Raw genomic sequence first — 19,528 nt, 5'->3', positions numbered from 1 at the left:
ATTCCCAGGTGCTAACAGATAGTTTTTTTAATTAATCACTGCATTTCACATCCTAGCATGTCATCTTGACAGTAAATTAAAGTGATGCAAGAGAAGATTACAGCATCTCGTAGTCCAATGTGCTAACATATAGTTTTTTGATGAATCACTGCACTTCACATTCAGGCATGTGAGTTGGAGAGTAAATGAAAGTGATGCAAAAAAAACTTACAGCATCGGCTATTCCCAGGTGCTAACAGATAGTTTTTTTTATTAATCACTGCACTTCACATTTGAGCATGTCAGCTTGAAAGTAAATTAAAGTGATGCAAGAAAAGCTTACAGCACCTGGTATTCCTAGGTAGGGTCCCACCTCAGTACTATCCAGGCCCAAACTTGCTTAGTTTCCAAGGTCAGATGAGATTGGGCGTTCTCAAGCTGGTGTGGCCGTAAGCCTTATACGCTTACTCAAATTGCCTAATCATAGCAAATATGATCAAAGACCAATCTGACAATTTTTTTTATTAATCCCTGCACTTGACATTCTAGAATGTTATCTTGAATGTAATTAAATGATGCAATAAAAGCTTACAATACGGAGCTGGTATACGGAGGCACTAATTATTCACTGCACTTCAAATTTGAACATGATAGCTTGAACATAAATTAAAGGGATGCAATACAATCTTACAGCACCTGCTATTCCCTGGTACTAAAATATTTCTATTTAATCTGTACACTTCACATACAAGCTTGTCAGTTGCAGATTAAAGTAAAGTGATGCAACAAAAACTTACAGCATCTGCTATTCCCAGGTGCTAACAGATAGTTTTTTTATTAATCACTGCACTTCACATTTGTGCATGTCAGCTTGAAAGTAAATTAAAGTGATGCAAGAGAAGATTACAGCATCTCGTAGTCCAAGGTGCTAACAGACAGTTTTTTGATGATTTACTGCACTTCACATTCAGGCATGTGAGTTGGAGAGTAAATGAAAGTGATGCAAAAAAAACTTACAGCATCTACTTTTCCCAGGTGCTAATAGATAGTTTTTTTTTATTAATCACTGCACTTCACATTTGAGCATGTCAGCTTGAAAGTAAATTAAAGTGATGCAAGAAAAGCTTACAGCACCTGGTATTCCTAGGTAGGGTCCCACCTCAGTACTATCCAGGCCCAAACTTGCTTAGCTTCCAAGGTCAGATGAGATTGGGCATTCTCAAGCTGGTGTGGCCGTAAGCCTTAAACACTTGCTCAAATTGCCTAATCATAGCAAATATGATCAAAGACCAATCTGACAATTTTTTTTATTAATCCCTGCACTTGACATTCTAGAATGTTATCTTGAATGTAAATTAAATGATGCAATAAAAGCTTACAACATCTGGTATACGGAGGCACTAAAAGACAGTTTTTTGATGAATCACTGCACTTCACATTCAGGCATGTGAGTTGGAGAGTAAATGAAAGTGATGCAAAAAAAACTTACAGCATCTGCTATTCCCAGGTGCTAACAGATAGTTTGAGTTAATTATTCACTGCACTTCAAATTTGAACATGATAGCTTGAACATAAATTAAAGGGATGCAATACAATCTTACAGCACCTGCTATTCCCTGGTACTAAAATATTTCTATTTAATCTGTACACTTCACATACAAGCTTGTCAGTTGCAGATTAAAGTAAAGTGATGCAACAAAAACTTACAGCATCTGCTATTCCCAGGTGCTAACAGATAGTTTTTTTAATTAATCACTGCATTTCACATCCTAGCATGTCATCTTGACAGTAAATTAAAGTGATGCAAGAGAAGATTACAGCATCTCGTAGTCCAATGTGCTAACATATAGTTTTTTGATGAATCACTGCACTTCACATTCAGGCATGTGAGTTGGAGAGTAAATGAAAGTGATGCAAAAAAAACTTACAGCATCGGCTATTCCCAGGTGCTAACAGATAGTTTTTTTTATTAATCACTGCACTTCACATTTGAGCATGTCAGCTTGAAAGTAAATTAAAGTGATGCAAGAAAAGCTTACAGCACCTGGTATTCCTAGGTAGGGTCCCACCTCAGTACTATCCAGGCCCAAACTTGCTTAGTTTCCAAGGTCAGATGAGATTGGGCGTTCTCAAGCTGGTGTGGCCGTAAGCCTTATACGCTTACTCAAATTGCCTAATCATAGCAAATATGATCAAAGACCAATCTGACAATTTTTTTTATTAATCCCTGCACTTGACATTCTAGAATGTTATCTTGAATGTAATTAAATGATGCAATAAAAGCTTACAATACGGAGCTGGTATACGGAGGCACTAATTATTCACTGCACTTCAAATTTGAACATGATAGCTTGAACATAAATTAAAGGGATGCAATACAATCTTACAGCACCTGCTATTCCCTGGTACTAAAATATTTCTATTTAATCTGTACACTTCACATACAAGCTTGTCAGTTGCAGATTAAAGTAAAGTGATGCAACAAAAACTTACAGCATCTGCTATTCCCAGGTGCTAACAGATAGTTTTTTTATTAATCACTGCACTTCACATTTGTGCATGTCAGCTTGAAAGTAAATTAAAGTGATGCAAGAGAAGATTACAGCATCTCGTAGTCCAAGGTGCTAACAGACAGTTTTTTGATGATTTACTGCACTTCACATTCAGGCATGTGAGTTGGAGAGTAAATGAAAGTGATGCAAAAAAAACTTACAGCATCTACTTTTCCCAGGTGCTAATAGATAGTTTTTTTTTATTAATCACTGCACTTCACATTTGAGCATGTCAGCTTGAAAGTAAATTAAAGTGATGCAAGAAAAGCTTACAGCACCTGGTATTCCTAGGTAGGGTCCCACCTCAGTACTATCCAGGCCCAAACTTGCTTAGCTTCCAAGGTCAGATGAGATTGCGCATTCTCAAGCTGGTGTGGCCGTAAGCCTTAAACACTTGCTCAAATTGCCTAATCATAGCAAATATGATCAAAGACCAATCTGACAATTTTTTTTATTAATCCCTGCACTTGACATTCTAGAATGTTATCTTGAATGTAAATTAAATGATGCAATAAAAGCTTACAACATCTGGTATACGGAGGCACTAAAAGACAGTTTTTTGATGAATCACTGCACTTCACATTCAGGCATGTGAGTTGGAGAGTAAATGAAAGTGATGCAAAAAAAACTTACAGCATCTGCTATTCCCAGGTGCTAACAGATAGTTTGAGTTAATTATTCACTGCACTTCAAATTTGAACATGATAGCTTGAACATAAATTAAAGGGATGCAATACAATCTTACAGCACCTGCTATTCCCTGGTACTAAAATATTTCTATTTAATCTGTACACTTCACATACAAGCTTGTCAGTTGCAGATTAAAGTAAAGTGATGCAACAAAAACTTACAGCATCTGCTATTCCCAGGTGCTAACAGATAGTTTTTTTAATTAATCACTGCATTTCACATCCTAGCATGTCATCTTGACAGTAAATTAAAGTGATGCAAGAGAAGATTACAGCATCTCGTAGTCCAATGTGCTAACATATAGTTTTTTGATGAATCACTGCACTTCACATTCAGGCATGTGAGTTGGAGAGTAAATGAAAGTGATGCAAAAAAAACTTACAGCATCTGCTATTCCCAGGTGCTAACAGATAGTTTTTTTTATTAATCACTGCACTTCACATTTGTGCATGTCAGCTTGAAAGTAAATTAAAGTGATGCAAGAAGAGCTTACAGCACCTGGTATTCCTAGGTAGAGTCCCACCTCAGTACTATCCAGGCCCAACCTTGCTTAGCTTCCAAGGTCAGATGAGATTGGGCGTTCTCAAGCTGGTGTGGCCGTAAGCCTTAAACACTTACTCAAATTGCCTAATCATAGCAAATATGATCAAAGACCAATCTGACAATTTTTTTTATTAATCCCTGCACTTGACATTCTAGAATGTTATCTTGAATGTAAATTAAATGATGCAATAAAAGCTTACAACATCTGGTATACAGAGGCACTAAAAGACAGTTTTTTGATGAATCACTGCACTTCACATTCAGGCATGTGAGTTGGAGAGTAAATGAAAGTGATGCAAAAAAAACTTACAGCATCGGCTATTCCCAGGTGCTAACAGATAGTTTTTTTTATTAATCACTGCACTTCACATTTGAGCATGTCAGCTTGAAAGTAAATTAAAGTGATGCAAGAAAAGCTTACAGCACCTGGTATTCCTAGGTAGGGTCCCACCTCAGTACTATCCAGGCCCAAACTTGCTTAGTTTCCAAGGTCAGATGAGATTGGGCGTTCTCAAGCTGGTGTGGCCGTAAGCCTTATACGCTTACTCAAATTGCCTAATCATAGCAAATATGATCAAAGACCAATCTGACAATTTTTTTTATTAATCCCTGCACTTGACATTCTAGAATGTTATCTTGAATGTAATTAAATGATGCAATAAAAGCTTACAATACGGAGCTGGTATACGGAGGCACTAATTATTCACTGCACTTCAAATTTGAACATGATAGCTTGAACATAAATTAAAGGGATGCAATACAATCTTACAGCACCTGCTATTCCCTGGTACTAAAATATTTCTATTTAATCTGTACACTTCACATACAAGCTTGTCAGTTGCAGATTAAAGTAAAGTGATGCAACAAAAACTTACAGCATCTGCTATTCCCAGGTGCTAACAGATAGTTTTTTTAATTAATCACTGCATTTCACATCCTAGCATGTCATCTTGACAGTAAATTAAAGTGATGCAAGAGAAGCTTACAGCATCTCGTAGTCCAATGTGCTAACATATAGTTTTTTGATGAATCACTGCACTTCACATTCAGGCATGTGAGTTGGAGAGTAAATGAAAGTGATGCAAAAAAAACTTACAGCATCGGCTATTCCCAGGTGCTAACAGATAGTTTTTTTTATTAATCACTGCACTTCACATTTGAGCATGTCAGCTTGAAAGTAAATTAAAGTGATGCAAGAAAAGCTTACAGCACCTGGTATTCCTAGGTAGGGTCCCACCTCAGTACTATCCAGGCCCAAACTTGCTTAGTTTCCAAGGTCAGATGAGATTGGGCGTTCTCAAGCTGGTGTGGCCGTAAGCCTTATACGCTTACTCAAATTGCCTAATCATAGCAAATATGATCAAAGACCAATCTGACAATTTTTTTTATTAATCCCTGCACTTGACATTCTAGAATGTTGTCTTGAATGTAAATTAAATGATGCAATAAAAGCTTACAACATCTGGTATACGGAGGCACTAACAGACAGTTTTTTGATGAATCACTGCACTTCACATTCAGGCATGTGAGTTGGAGAGTAAATGAAAGTGATGCAAAAAAAACTTACAGCATCTGCTATTCCCAGGTGCTAACAGATAGTTTGAGTTAATTATTCACTGCACTTCAAATTTGAACATGATAGCTTGAACATAAATTAAAGGGACGCAATACAATCTTACAGCACCTGCTATTCCCTGGTACTAAAATATTTCTATTTAATCTGTACACTTCACATACAAGCTTGTCAGTTGCAGATTAACGTAAAGTGATGCAACAAAAACTTACAGCATTTGCTATTCCCAGGTGCTAACAGATAGTTTTTTTAATTAATCACTGCACTTCACATTTGAGCATGTCAGCTTGAAAGTAAATTAAAGTGATGCAAGAAAAGCTTACAGCACCTGGTATTCCTAGGTAGGGTCCCACCTCAGTACTATTCAGGCCCAAACTTGCTTAGCTTCCAAGGTCAGATGAGATTGGGCGTTCTCAAGCTGGTGTGGCCGTAAGCCTTAAACACTTACTCAAATTGCCTAATCATAGCAAATATGATCAAAGACCAATCTGACAATTTTTTTTATTAATCCCTGCACTTGACATTCTAGAATGTTATCTTGAATGTAATTAAATGATGCAATAAAAGCTTACAATACGGAGCTGGTATACGGAGGCACTAATTATTCACTGCACTTCAAATTTGAACATGATAGCTTGAACATAAATTAAAGGGATGCAATACAATCTTACAGCACCTGCTATTCCCTGGTACTAAAATATTTCTATTTAATCTGTACACTTCACATACAAGCTTGTCAGTTGCAGATTAAAGTAAAGTGATGCAACAAAAACTTACAGCATCTGCTATTCCCAGGTGCTAACAGATAGTTTTTTTATTAATCACTGCACTTCACATTTGTGCATGTCAGCTTGAAAGTAAATTAAAGTGATGCAAGAGAAGATTACAGCATCTCGTAGTCCAAGGTGCTAACAGACAGTTTTTTGATGATTTACTGCACTTCACATTCAGGCATGTGAGTTGGAGAGTAAATGAAAGTGATGCAAAAAAAACTTACAGCATCTACTTTTCCCAGGTGCTAATAGATAGTTTTTTTTTATTAATCACTGCACTTCACATTTGAGCATGTCAGCTTGAAAGTAAATTAAAGTGATGCAAGAAAAGCTTACAGCACCTGGTATTCCTAGGTAGGGTCCCACCTCAGTACTATCCAGGCCCAAACTTGCTTAGCTTCCCTGGTCAGATGAGATTGGGCATTCTCAAGCTGGTGTGGCCGTAAGCCTTAAACACTTGCTCAAATTGCCTAATCATAGCAAATATGATCAAAGACCAATCTGACAATTTTTTTTATTAATCCCTGCACTTGACATTCTAGAATGTTATCTTGAATGTAAATTAAATGATGCAATAAAAGCTTACAACATCTGGTATACGGAGGCACTAAAAGACAGTTTTTTGATGAATCACTGCACTTCACATTCAGGCATGTGAGTTGGAGAGTAAATGAAAGTGATGCAAAAAAAACTTACAGCATCTGCTATTCCCAGGTGCTAACAGATAGTTTTTTTTATTAATCTCTGCACTTCACATTTGAGCATGTCAGCTTGAAAGTAAATTAAAGTGATGCAAGAGAAGCTTACAGCATCTCGTAGTCCAAGGTGCTAACATATAGTTTTTTGATGAATCACTGCACTTCACATTCAGGCATGTGAGTTGGAGAGTAAATGAAAGTGATGCAAAAAAAACTTACAGCATCTGCTATTCCCAGGTGCTAACAGATAGTTTGAGTTAATTATTCACTGCACTTCAAATTTAAACATGATAGCTTGAACATAAATTAAAGGGATGCAATACAATCTTACAGCACCTGCTATTCCCTGGTACTAAAATATTTCTATTTAATCTGTACACTTCACATAGAAGCTTGTCAGTTGCAGATTAAAGTAAAGTGATGCAACAAAAACTTACAGCATCTGCTATTCCCAGGTGCTAACAGATAGTTTTTTTAATTAATCACTGCATTTCACATCTTAGCATGTCATCTTGACAGTAAATTAAAGTGATGCAAGAGAAGCTTACCGCATCTCGTAGTCCAAGGTGCTAACAGACAGTTTTTTGATGAATCACTACACTTCACATTCAGGCATGTGAGTTGGAGAGTAAATGAAAGTGATGCAAAAAAAACTTACAGCATCTGCTATTCCCAGGTGCTAACAGATAGTTTGAGTTAATTATTCACTGCACTTCAAATTTGAACATGATAGCTTGAACATAAATTAAAGGGATGCAATACAATCTTACAGCACCTGCTATTCCCTGGTACTAAAATATTTCTATTTAATCTGTACACTTCACATACAAGCTTGTCAGTTGCAGATTAAAGTAAAGTGATGCAACAAAAACTTACAGCATCTGCTATTCCCAGGTGCTAACAGATAGTTTTTTTTATTAATCATTGCACTTCACATTTGAGCATGTCAGCTTGAAAGTAAATTAAAGTGATGCAAGAAAAGCTTACAGCACATGGTATACATAGGTAGGGTCCCACCTCAGTACTATCCAGGCCCAAACTTGCTTAGCTTCCAAGGTCAGATGAGATTGGGCATTCTCAAGCTGGTATGGCCGTAAGCCTTAAACACTTACTCAAATTGCCTAATCATAGCAAATATGATCAAAGACCAATCTGACAATTTTTTTTATTAATCCCTGCAATTGACATTCTAGAATGTTATCTTGAATGTAAATTAAATGATGCAATAAAAGCTTACAACATCTGGTATACGGAGGCACTAACAGACAGTTTTTTGATGAATCACTGCACTTCACATTCAGGCATGTGAGTTGGAGAGTAAATGAAAGTGATGCAAAAAAAACTTACAGCATCGGCTATTCCCAGGTGCTAACAGATAGTTTTTTTTATTAATCACTGCACTTCACATTTGAGCATGTCAGCTTGAAAGTAAATTAAAGTGATGCAAGAAAAGCTTACAGCACCTGGTATTCCTAGGTAGGGTCCCACCTCAGTACTATCCAGGCCCAAACTTGCTTAGCTTCCAAGGTCAGATGAGATTGGGCGTTCTCAAGCTGGTGTGGCCGTAAGCCTTATACGCTTACTCAAATTGCCTAATCGTAGCAAATATGATCAAAGACCAATCTGACAATTTTTTTTATTAATCCCTGCACTTGACATTCTAGAATGTTATCTTGAATGTAATTAAATGATGCAATAAAAGCTTACAATACGGAGCTGGTATACGGAGGCACTAATTATTCACTGCACTTCAAATTTGAACATGATAGCTTGAACATAAATTAAAGGGATGCAAACAATCTTACAGCACCTGCTATTCCCTGGTACTAAAATATTTCTATTTAATCTGTACACTTCACATACAAGCTTGTCAGTTGCAGATTAAAGTAAAGTGATGCAACAAAAACTTACAGCATCTGCTATTCCCAGGTGCTAACAGATAGTTTTTTTAATTAACCACTGCATTTCACATCCTAGCATGTCATCTTGACAGTAAATTAAAGTGATGCAAGAGAAGCTTACAGCATCTCGTAGTCCAAGGTGCTAACATATAGTTTTTTGATGAATCACTGCACTTCACATTCAGGCATGTGAGTTGGAGAGTAAATGAAAGTGATGCAAAAAAAACTTACAGCATCTGCTATTCCCAGGTGCTAACAGATAGTTTGAGTTAATTATTCACTGCACTTCAAATTTGAACATGATAGCTTGAACATAAATTAAAGGGATGCAATACAATCTTACAGCACCTGCTATTCCCTGGTACTAAAATATTTCTATTTAATCTGTACACTTCACATACAAGCTTGTCAGTTGCAGATTAAAGTAAAGTGATGCAACAAAAACTTACAGCATCTGCTATTCCCAGGTGCTAACAGATAGTTTTTTTTATTAATCATTGCACTTCACATTTGAGCATGTCAGCTTGAAAGTAAATTAAAGTGATGCAAGAAAAGCTTACAGCACCTGCTATACATAGGTAGGGTCCCACCTCAGTACTATCCAGGCCCAAACTTGCTTAGCTTCCAAAGTCAGATGAGATTGGGCATTCTCAAGCTGGTATGGCCGTAAGCCTTAAACACTTACTCAAATTGCCTAATCATAGCAAATATGATCAAAGACCAATCTGACAATTTTTTTTATTAATCCCTGCAATTGACATTCTAGAATGTTATCTTGAATGTAAATTAAATGATGCAATAAAAGCTTACAACATCTGGTATACGGAGGCACTAACAGACAGTTTTTTGATGAATCACTGCACTTCACATTCAGGCATGTGAGTTGGAGAGTAAATGAAAGTGATGCAAAAAAAACTTACAGCATCGGCTATTCCCAGGTGCTAACAGATAGTTTTTTTTATTAATCACTGCACTTCACATTTGAGCATGTCAGCTTGAAAGTAAATTAAAGTGATGCAAGAAAAGCTTACAGCACCTGGTATTCCTAGGTAGGGTCCCACCTCAGTACTATCCAGGCCCAAACTTGCTTAGCTTCCAAGGTCAGATGAGATTGGGCGTTCTCAAGCTGGTGTGGCCGTAAGCCTTATACACTTACTCAAATTGCCTAATCGTAGCAAATATGATCAAAGACCAATCTGACAATTTTTTTTATTAATCCCTGCACTTGACATTCTAGAATGTTATCTTGAATGTAATTAAATGATGCAATAAAAGCTTACAATACGGAGCTGGTATACGGAGGCACTAATTATTCACTGCACTTCAAATTTGAACATGATAGCTTGAACATAAATTAAAGGGATGCAATACAATCTTACAGCACCTGCTATTCCCTGGTACTAAAATATTTCTATTTAATCTGTACACTTCACATACAAGCTTGTCAGTTGCAGATTAAAGTAAAGTGATGCAACAAAAACTTACAGCATCTGCTATTCCCAGGTGCTAACAGATAGTTTTTTTAATTAATCACTGCATTTCACATCCTAGCATGTCATCTTGACAGTAAATTAAAGTGATGCAAGAGAAGCTTACAGCATCTCGTAGTCCAAGGTGCTAACATATAGTTTTTTGATGAATCACTGCACTTCACATTCAGGCATGTGAGTTGGAGAGTAAATGAAAGTGATGCAAAAAAAACTTACAGCATCTGCTATTCCCAGGTGCTAACAGATAGTTTGAGTTAATTATTCACTGCACTTCAAATTTGAACATGATAGCTTGAACATAAATTAAAGGGATGCAATACAATCTTACAGCACCTGGTATTCCTAGGTAGGGTCCCACCTCAGTACTATCCAGGCCCAAACTTGCTTAGCTTCCAAGGTCAGATGAGATTGGGCGTTCTCAAGCTGGTGTGGCCGTAAACCTTAAACACTTACTCAAATTGCCTAATCATAGCAAATATGATCAAAGACCAATCTGACAATTTTTTTTATTAATCCCTGCACTTGACATTCTAGAATGTTATCTTGAATGTAATTAAATGATGCAATAAAAGCTTACAATACGGAGCTGGTATACGGAGGCACTAATTATTCACTGCACTTCAAATTTGAACATGATAGCTTGAACATAAATTAAAGGGATGCAAACAATCTTACAGCACCTGCTATTCCCTGGTACTAAAATATTTCTATTTAATCTGTACACTTCACATACAAGCTTGTCAGTTGCAGATTAAAGTAAAGTGATGCAACAAAAACTTACAGCATCTGCTATTCCCAGGTGCTAACAGATAGTTTTTTTAATTAACCACTGCATTTCACATCCTAGCATGTCATCTTGACAGTAAATTAAAGTGATGCAAGAGAAGCTTACAGCATCTCGTAGTCCAAGGTGCTAACAAATAGTTTTTTGATGAATCACTGCACTTCACATTCAGGCATGTGAGTTGGAGAGTAAATGAAAGTGATGCAAAAAAAAACTTACAGCATCTGCTATTCCCAGGTGCTAACAGATAGTTTGAGTTAATTATTCACTGCACTTCAAATTTGAACATGATAGCTTGAACATAAATTAAAGGGATGCAATACAATCTTACAGCACCTGCTATTCCCTGGTACTAAAATATTTCTATTTAATCTGTCCACTTCACATACAAGCTTGTCAGTTGCAGATTAAAGTAAAGTGATGCAACAAAAACTTACAGCATCTGCTATTCCCAGGTGCTAACAGATAGTTTTTTTAATTAATCACTGCATTTCACATCTTAGCATGTCATCTTGACAGTAAATTAAAGTGATGCAAGAGAACCTTACAGCATCTCATAGTCCAAGGTGCTAACAGATAGTTTTTTGATGAATCACTGCACTTCACATTCAGGCATGTGAGTTGGAGAGTAAATGAAAGTGATGCAAAAAAAACTTACAGCATCTGCTATTCCCAGGTGCTAACAGATAGTTTTTTTTATTAATCACTGCACTTCACATTTGAGCATGTCAGCTTGAAAGTAAATTAAAGTGATGCAAGAAAAGCTTACAGCACCTGGTATTCCTAGGTAGGGTCCCACCTCAGTACTATTCAGGCCCAAACTTGCTTAGCTTCCAAGGTCAGATGAGATTGGGCGTTCTCAAGCTGGTGTGGCCGTAAGCCTTAAACACTTACTCAAATTGCCTAATCATAGCAAATATGATCAAAGACCAATCTGACAATTTTTTTTATTAATCCCTGCACTTGACATTCTAGAATGTTATCTTGAATGTAATTAAATGATGCAATAAAAGCTTACAATACGGAGCTGGTATACGGAGGCACTAATTATTCACTGTACTTCAAATTTGAACATGATAGCTTGAACATAAATTAAAGGGATGCAAACAATCTTACAGCACCTGCTATTCCCTGGTACTAAAATATTTCTATTTAATCTGTACACTTCACATACAAGCTTGTCAGTTGCAGGTTAAAGTAAAGTGATGCAACAAAAACTTACAGCATCTGCTATTCCCAGGTGCTAACAGATAGTTTGAGTTAATTATTCACTGCACTTCAAATTTGAACATGATAGCTTGAACATAAATTAAAGGGATGCAATACAATCTTACAGCACCTGCTATTCCCTGGTACTAAAATATTTCTATTTAATCTGTACACTTCACATACAAGCTTGTCAGTTGCAGATTAAAGTAAAGTGATGCAACAAAAACTTACAGCATCTGCTATTCCCAGGTGCTAACAGATAGTTTTTTTAATTAATCACTGCATTTCACATCCTAGCATGTCATCTTGACAGTAAATTAAAGTGATGCAAGAGAAGCTTACAGCATCTCGTAGTCCAAGGTGCTAACATATAGTTTTTTGATGAATCACTGCACTTCACATTCAGGCATGTGAGTTGGAGAGTAAATGAAAGTGATGCAAAAAAAACTTACAGCATCTGCTATTCCCAGGTGCTCACAGATAGTTTGAGTTAATTATTCACTGCACTTCAAATTTGAACATGATAGCTTGAACATAAATTAAAGGGATGCAATACAATCTTACAGCACCTGCTATTCCCTGGTACTAAAATATTTCTATTTAATCTGTACACTTCACATACAAGCTTGTCAGTTGCAGATTAAAGTAAAGTGATGCAACAAAAACTTACAGCATCTGCTATTCCCAGGTGCTAACAGATAGTTTTTTTAATTAATCACTGCATTTCACATCCTAGCATGTCATCTTGACAGTAAATTAAAGTGATGCAAGAGAAGCTTACAGCATCTCGTAGTCCAAGGTGCTAACATATAGTTTTTTGATGAATCACTGCACTTCACATTCAGGCATGTGAGTTGGAGAGTAAATGAAAGTGATGCAAAAAAAACTTACAGCATCTGCTATTCCCAGGTGCTAACAGATAGTTTGAGTTAATTATTCACTGCACTTCAAATTTGAACATGATAGCTTGAGCATAAATTAAAGGGATGCAATACAATCTTACAGCACCTGCTATTCCCTGGTACTAAAATATTTCTATTTAATCTGTACACTTCACATACAAGCTTGTCAGTTGCAGATTAAAGTAAAGTGATGCAACAAAAACTTACAGCATTTGCTATTCCCAGGTGCTAACAGATAGTTTTTTTAATTAATCACTGCACTTCACATCCTAGCATGTCATCTTGAAAGTAAATTAAAGTGATGCAAGAGAAGCTTACAGCATCTCGTAGTCCAAGGTGCTAACAGATAGATTTTTGAGGAATCACTGCACTTCACATTCAGGCATGTGAGTTGGAGAGTAAATGAAAGTGATGCAAAAAAAACTTACAGCATCTGCTATTCCCAGGTGCTAACAGATAGTTTTTTTTATTAATCACTGCACTTCACATTTGAGCATGTCAGCTTGAAAGTAAATTAAAGTGATGCAAGAAAAACTTACAGCATCTGCTATTCCCAGGTGCTAACAGATAGTTTGAGTTAATTATTCACTGCACTTCAAATTTGAACATGATAGCTTGAGCATAAATTAAAGGGATGCAATACAATCTTACAGCACCTGCTATTCCCTGGTACTAAAATATTTCTATTTAATCTGTACACTTCACATACAAGCTTGTCAGTTGCAGATTAAAGTAAAGTGATGCAACAAAAACTTACAGCATTTGCTATTCCCAGGTGCTAACAGATAGTTTTTTTAATTAATCACTGCACTTCACATCCTAGCATGTCATCTTGAAAGTAAATTAAAGTGATGCAAGAGAAGCTTACAGCATCTCGTAGTCCAAGGTGCTAACAGATAGATTTTTGAGGAATCACTGCACTTCACATTCAGGCATGTGAGTTGGAGAGTAAATGAAAGTGATGCAAAAAAAACTTACAGCATCTGCTATTCCCAGGTGCTAACAGATAGTTTTTTTTATTAATCACTGCACTTCACATTTGAGCATGTCAGCTTGAAAGTAAATTAAAGTGATGCAAGAAAAGCTTACAGCACCTGGTATTCCTAGGTAGGGTCCCACCTCAGTACTATTCAGGCCCAAACTTGCTTAGCTTCCAAGGTCAGATGAGATTGGGCGTTCTCAAGCTGGTGTGGCCGTAAGCCTTAAACGCTTACTCAAATTGCCTAATCATAGCAAATATGATCAAAGACCAATCTGACAATTTTTTTTATTAATCCCTGCACTTGACATTCTAGAATGTTATCTTGAATGTAATTAAATGATGCAATAAAAGCTTACAATACGGAGCTGGTATACGGAGGCACTAATTATTCACTGTACTTCAAATTTGAACATGATAGCTTGAACATAAATTAAAGGGATGCAAACAATCTTACAGCACCTGCTATTCCCTGGTACTAAAATATTTCTATTTAATCTGTACACTTCACATACAAGCTTGTCAGTTGCAGATTAAAGTAAAGTGATGCAACAAAAACTTACAGCATCTGCTATTCCCAGGTGCTAACAGATAGTTTTTTTAATTAATCACTGCATTTCACATCCTAGCATGTCATCTTGACAGTTAATTAAAGTGATGCAAGAGAAGCTTACAGCATCTCGTAGTCCAATGTGCTAACATATAGTTTTTTGATGAATCACTGCACTTCACATTCAGGCATGTGAGTTGGAGAGTAAATGAAAGTGATGCAAAAAAAACTTACAGCATCTGCTATTCCCAGGTGCTAACAGATAGTTTGAGTTAATTATTCACTGCACTTCAAATTTGAACATGATAGCTTGAACATAAATTAAAGGGATGCAATACAATCTTACAGCACCTGCTATTCCCTGGTACTAAAATATTTCTATTTAATCTGTACACTTCACATACAAGCTTGTCAGTTGCAGATTAAAGTAAAGTGATGCAACAAAAACTTACAGCATCTGCTATTCCCAGGTGCTAACAGATAGTTTTTTTAATTAATCACTGCATTTCACATCCTAGCATGTCATCTTGACAGTAAATTAAAGTGATGCAAGAGAAGCTTACAGCATCTCGTAGTCCAAGGTGCTAACATATAGTTTTTTGATGAATCACTGCACTTCACATTCAGGCATGTGAGTTGGAGAGTAAATGAAAGTGATGCAAAAAAAACTTACAGCATCTGCTAATCCCAGGTGCTAACAGATAGTTTGAGTTAATTATTCACTGCACTTCAAATTTGAACATGATAGCTTGAACATAAATTAAAGGGATGCAATACAATCTTACAGCACCTGCTATTCCCTGGTACTAAAATATTTCTATTTAATCTGTACACTTCACATACAAGCTTGTCAGTTGCAGATTAAAGTAAAGTGATGCAACAAAAACTTACAGCATTTGCTATTCCCAGGTGCTAACAGATAGTTTTTTTAATTAATCACTGCACTTCACATCCTAGCATGTCATCTTGAAAGTAAATTAAAGTGATGCAAGAGAAGCTTACAGCATCTCGTGGTCCAAGGTGCTAACAGATAGATTTTTGAGGAATCACTGCACTTCACATTCAGGCATGTGAGTTGGAGAGTAAATGAAAGTGATGCAAAAAAAACTTACAGCATCTGCTATTCCCAGGTGCTAACAGATAGTTTTTTTTATTAATCACTGCACTTCACATTTGAGCATGTCAGCTTGAAAGTAAATTAAAGTGATGTAAGAAAAGCTTACAGCACCTGGTATTCCTAGGTAGGGTCCCACCTCAGTACTATTCAGGCCCAAACTTGCTTAGCTTCCAAGGTCAGATGAGATTGGGCGTTCTCAAGCTGGTGTGGCCGTAAGCCTTAAACACTTACTCAAATTGCCTAATCATAGCAAATATGATCAAAGACCAATCTGACAATTTTTTTTATTAATCCCTGCACTTGACATTCTAGAATGTTATCTTGAATGTAATTAAATGATGCAATAAAAGCTTACAATACGGAGCTGGTATACGGAGGCACTAATTATTCACTGTACTTCAAATTTGAACATGATAGCTTGAACATAAATTAAAGGGATGCAAACAATCTTACAGCACCTGCTATTCCCTGGTACTAAAATATTTCTATTTAATCTGTACACTTCACATACAAGCTTGTCAGTTGCAGATTAAAGTAAAGTGATGCAACAAAAACTTACAGCATCTGCTATTCCCAGGTGCTAACAGATAGTTTTTTTAATTAATCACTGCATTTCACATCCTAGCATGTCATCTTGACAGTTAATTAAAGTGATGCAAGAGAAGCTTACAGCATCTCGTAGTCCAATGTGCTAACATATAGTTTTTTGATGAATCACTGCACTTCACATTCAGGCATGTGAGTTGGAGAGTAAATGAAAGTGATGCAAAAAAAACTTACAGCATCTGCTATTCCCAGGTGCTAACAGATAGTTTGAGTTAATTATTCACTGCACTTCAAATTTGAACATGATAGCTTGAACATAAATTAAAGGGATGCAATACAATCTTACAGCACCTGCTATTCCCTGGTACTAAAATATTTCTATTTAATCTGTACACTTCACATACAAGCTTGTCAGTTGCAGATTAAAGTAAAGTGATGCAACAAAAACTTACAGCATTTGCTATTCCCAGGTGCTAACAGATAGTTTTTTTAATTAATCACTGCACTTCACATCCTAGCATGTCATCTTGAAAGTAAATTAAAGTGATGCAAGAGAAGCTTACAGCATCTCGTAGTCCAAGGTGCTAACAGATAGATTTTTGAGGAATCACTGCACTTCACATTCAGGCATGTGAGTTGGAGAGTAAATGAAAGTGATGCAAAAAAAACTTACAGCATCTGCTATTCCCAGGTGCTAACAGATAGTTTTTTTATTAATCACTGCACTTCACATTTGAGCATGTCAGCTTGAAAGTAAATTAAAGTGATGCAAGAAAAGCTTACAGCACCTGGTATTCCTAGGTAGGGTCCCACCTCAGTACTATTCAGGCCCAAACTTGCTTAGCTTCCAAGGTCAGAGGAGATTGGGCGTTCTCAAGCTGGTGTGGCCGTAAGCCTTAAACACTTACTCAAATTGCCTAATCATAGCAAATATGATCAAAGACCAATCTGACAATTTTTTTTATTAATCCCTGCACTTGACATTCTAGAATGTTATCTTGAATGTAATTAAATGATGCAATAAAAGCTTACAATACGGAGCTGGTATACGGAGGCACTAATTATTCACTGTACTTCAAATTTGAACATGATAGCTTGAACATAAATTAAAGGGATGCAAACAATCTTACAGCACCTGCTATTCCCTGGTACTAAAATATTTCTATTTAATCTGTACACTTCACATACAAGCTTGTCAGTTGCAATTAAAGTAAAGTGATGCAACAAAAACTTACAGCATCTGCTATTACCAGGTGCTAACAGATAGTTTTTTTAATTAATCACTGCATTTCACATCCTAGCATGTCATCTTGACAATTAATTAAATTGATGCAAGAGAAGCTTACAGCATCTCGTAGTCCAATGTGCTAACATATAGTTTTTTGATGAATCACTGCACTTCACATTCAGGCATGTGAGTTGGAGAGTAAATGAAAGTGATGCAAAAAAAACTTACAGCATCTGCTATTCCCAGGTGCTAACAGATAGTTTTTTTTATTAATCACTGCACTTCACATTTGAGCATGTCAGCTTGAAAGTAAATTAAAGTGATGCAAGAAAAACTTACAGCATCTGCTATTCCCAGGTGCTAACAGATAGTTTGAGTTAATTATTCACTGCACTTCAAATTTGAACATGATAGCTTGAGCATAAATTAAAGGGATGCAATACAATCTTACAGCACCTGCTATTCCCTGGTACTAAAATATTTCTATTTAATCTGTACACTTCACATACAAGCTTGTCAGTTGCAGATTAAAGTAAAGTGATGCAACAAAAACTTACAGCATTTGCTATTCCCAGGTGCTAACAGATAGTTTTTTTAATTAATCACTGCACTTCACATCCTAGCATGTCATCTTGAAAGTAAATTAAAGTGATGCAAGAGAAGCTTACAGCATCTCGTAGTCCAAGGTGCTAACAGATAGATTTTTGAGGAATCACTGCACTTCACATTCAGGCATGTGAGTTGGAGAGTAAATGAAAGTGATGCAAAAAAAACTTACAGCATCTGCTATTCCCAGGTGCTAACAGATAGTTTTTTTTATTAATCACTGCACTTCACATTTGAGCATGTCAGCTTGAAAGTAAATTAAAGTGATGCAAGAAAAGCTTACAGCACCTGGTATTCCTAGGTAGGGTCCCACCTCAGTACTATTCAGGCCCAAACTTGCTTAGCTTCCAAGGTCAGATGAGATTGGGCGTTCTCAAGCTGGTGTGGCCGTAAGCCTTAAACGCTTACTCAAATTGCCTAATCATAGCAAATATGATCAAAGACCAATCTGACAATTTTTTTTATTAATCCCTGCACTTGACATTCTAGAATGTTATCTTGAATGTAATTAAATGATGCAATAAAAGCTTACAATACGGAGCTGGTATACGGAGGCACTAATTATTCACTGTACTTCAAATTTGAACATGATAGCTTGAACATAAATTAAAGGGATGCAAACAATCTTACAGCACCTGCTATTCCCTGGTACTAAAATATTTCTATTTAATCTGTACACTTCACATACAAGCTTGTCAGTTGCAGATTAAAGTAAAGTGATGCAACAAAAACTTACAGCATCTGCTATTCCCAGGTGCTAACAGATAGTTTTTTTAATTAATCACTGCATTTCACATCCTAGCATGTCATCTTGACAGTTAATTAAAGTGATGCAAGAGAAGCTTACAGCATCTCGTAGTCCAATGTGCTAACATATAGTTTTTTGATGAATCACTGCACTTCACATTCAGGCATGTGAGTTGGAGAGTAAATGAAAGTGATGCAAAAAAAACTTACAGCATCTGCTATTCCCAGGTGCTAACAGATAGTTTGAGTTAATTATTCACTGCACTTCAAATTTGAACATGATAGCTTGAACATAAATTAAAGGGATGCAATACAATCTTACAGCACCTGCTATTCCCTGGTACTAAAATATTTCTATTTAATCTGTACACTTCACATACAAGCTTGTCAGTTGCAGATTAAAGTAAAGTGATGCAACAAAAACTTACAGCATCTGCTATTCCCAGGTGCTAACAGATAGTTTTTTTAATTAATCACTGCATTTCACATCCTAGCATGTCATCTTGACAGTAAATTAAAGTGATGCAAGAGAAGCTTACAGCATCTCGTAGTCCAAGGTGCTAACATATAGTTTTTTGATGAATCACTGCACTTCACATTCAGGCATGTGAGTTGGAGAGTAAATGAAAGTGATGCAAAAAAAACTTACAGCATCTGCTAA

At 36.4% G+C, this 19,528-nt stretch overlaps 2 non-coding genes and 17 pseudogenes across 2 annotated transcripts; all 19 read right to left on the bottom strand.

Annotated features, from left to right (window-relative positions):
* Nucleotides 1-315: 315 nt before the first annotated feature.
* Nucleotides 316-434, bottom strand: LOC145648720 (5S ribosomal RNA; annotated as a pseudogene).
* Nucleotides 435-1,101: 667 nt separating this feature from the next.
* Nucleotides 1,102-1,220, bottom strand: LOC145647370 (5S ribosomal RNA; annotated as a pseudogene).
* A 791-nt stretch (nt 1,221-2,011) lies between these two features.
* On the bottom strand, nt 2,012-2,130 carry LOC145648719 (5S ribosomal RNA; annotated as a pseudogene).
* Nucleotides 2,131-2,797: 667 nt separating this feature from the next.
* LOC145649236 (5S ribosomal RNA) lies at nt 2,798-2,916 on the bottom strand (annotated as a pseudogene).
* Nucleotides 2,917-3,707: 791 nt separating this feature from the next.
* On the bottom strand, nt 3,708-3,826 carry LOC145647777 (5S ribosomal RNA; annotated as a pseudogene).
* A 352-nt stretch (nt 3,827-4,178) lies between these two features.
* On the bottom strand, nt 4,179-4,297 carry LOC145648718 (5S ribosomal RNA; annotated as a pseudogene).
* Nucleotides 4,298-4,964: 667 nt separating this feature from the next.
* Nucleotides 4,965-5,083, bottom strand: LOC145648717 (5S ribosomal RNA; annotated as a pseudogene).
* Nucleotides 5,084-5,653: 570 nt separating this feature from the next.
* On the bottom strand, nt 5,654-5,772 carry LOC145646580 (5S ribosomal RNA; annotated as a pseudogene).
* A 667-nt stretch (nt 5,773-6,439) lies between these two features.
* On the bottom strand, nt 6,440-6,558 carry LOC145643834 (5S ribosomal RNA; annotated as a pseudogene).
* Nucleotides 6,559-7,788: 1,230 nt separating this feature from the next.
* On the bottom strand, nt 7,789-7,907 carry LOC145650840 (5S ribosomal RNA; annotated as a pseudogene).
* A 352-nt stretch (nt 7,908-8,259) lies between these two features.
* LOC145649034 (5S ribosomal RNA) lies at nt 8,260-8,378 on the bottom strand. Its single transcript, XR_014116534.1, has one exon. It is a non-coding gene; the product is annotated as a 5S ribosomal RNA (ribosomal RNA).
* Nucleotides 8,379-9,262: 884 nt separating this feature from the next.
* LOC145644022 (5S ribosomal RNA) lies at nt 9,263-9,381 on the bottom strand (annotated as a pseudogene).
* Nucleotides 9,382-9,733: 352 nt separating this feature from the next.
* Nucleotides 9,734-9,852, bottom strand: LOC145649022 (5S ribosomal RNA). The gene has a single exon (XR_014116532.1). It is a non-coding gene; the product is annotated as a 5S ribosomal RNA (ribosomal RNA).
* A 668-nt stretch (nt 9,853-10,520) lies between these two features.
* LOC145648973 (5S ribosomal RNA) lies at nt 10,521-10,639 on the bottom strand (annotated as a pseudogene).
* Nucleotides 10,640-11,745: 1,106 nt separating this feature from the next.
* LOC145646579 (5S ribosomal RNA) lies at nt 11,746-11,864 on the bottom strand (annotated as a pseudogene).
* A 2,312-nt stretch (nt 11,865-14,176) lies between these two features.
* Nucleotides 14,177-14,295, bottom strand: LOC145646578 (5S ribosomal RNA; annotated as a pseudogene).
* A 1,544-nt stretch (nt 14,296-15,839) lies between these two features.
* On the bottom strand, nt 15,840-15,958 carry LOC145646577 (5S ribosomal RNA; annotated as a pseudogene).
* Nucleotides 15,959-17,062: 1,104 nt separating this feature from the next.
* LOC145648643 (5S ribosomal RNA) lies at nt 17,063-17,181 on the bottom strand (annotated as a pseudogene).
* Nucleotides 17,182-18,396: 1,215 nt separating this feature from the next.
* Nucleotides 18,397-18,515, bottom strand: LOC145646576 (5S ribosomal RNA; annotated as a pseudogene).
* Between the last annotated feature and the right edge of the window lie 1,013 nt (nt 18,516-19,528).

The sequence above is a fragment of the Electrophorus electricus genome, chromosome 13 (assembly GCF_041902795.1).
Source record: "Electrophorus electricus isolate QZ-2024a chromosome 13, ASM4190279v1, whole genome shotgun sequence".
Taxonomy (NCBI): domain Eukaryota; kingdom Metazoa; phylum Chordata; class Actinopteri; order Gymnotiformes; family Gymnotidae; genus Electrophorus; species Electrophorus electricus.
This window is presented reverse-complemented; position numbering and strand designations above follow the sequence as displayed.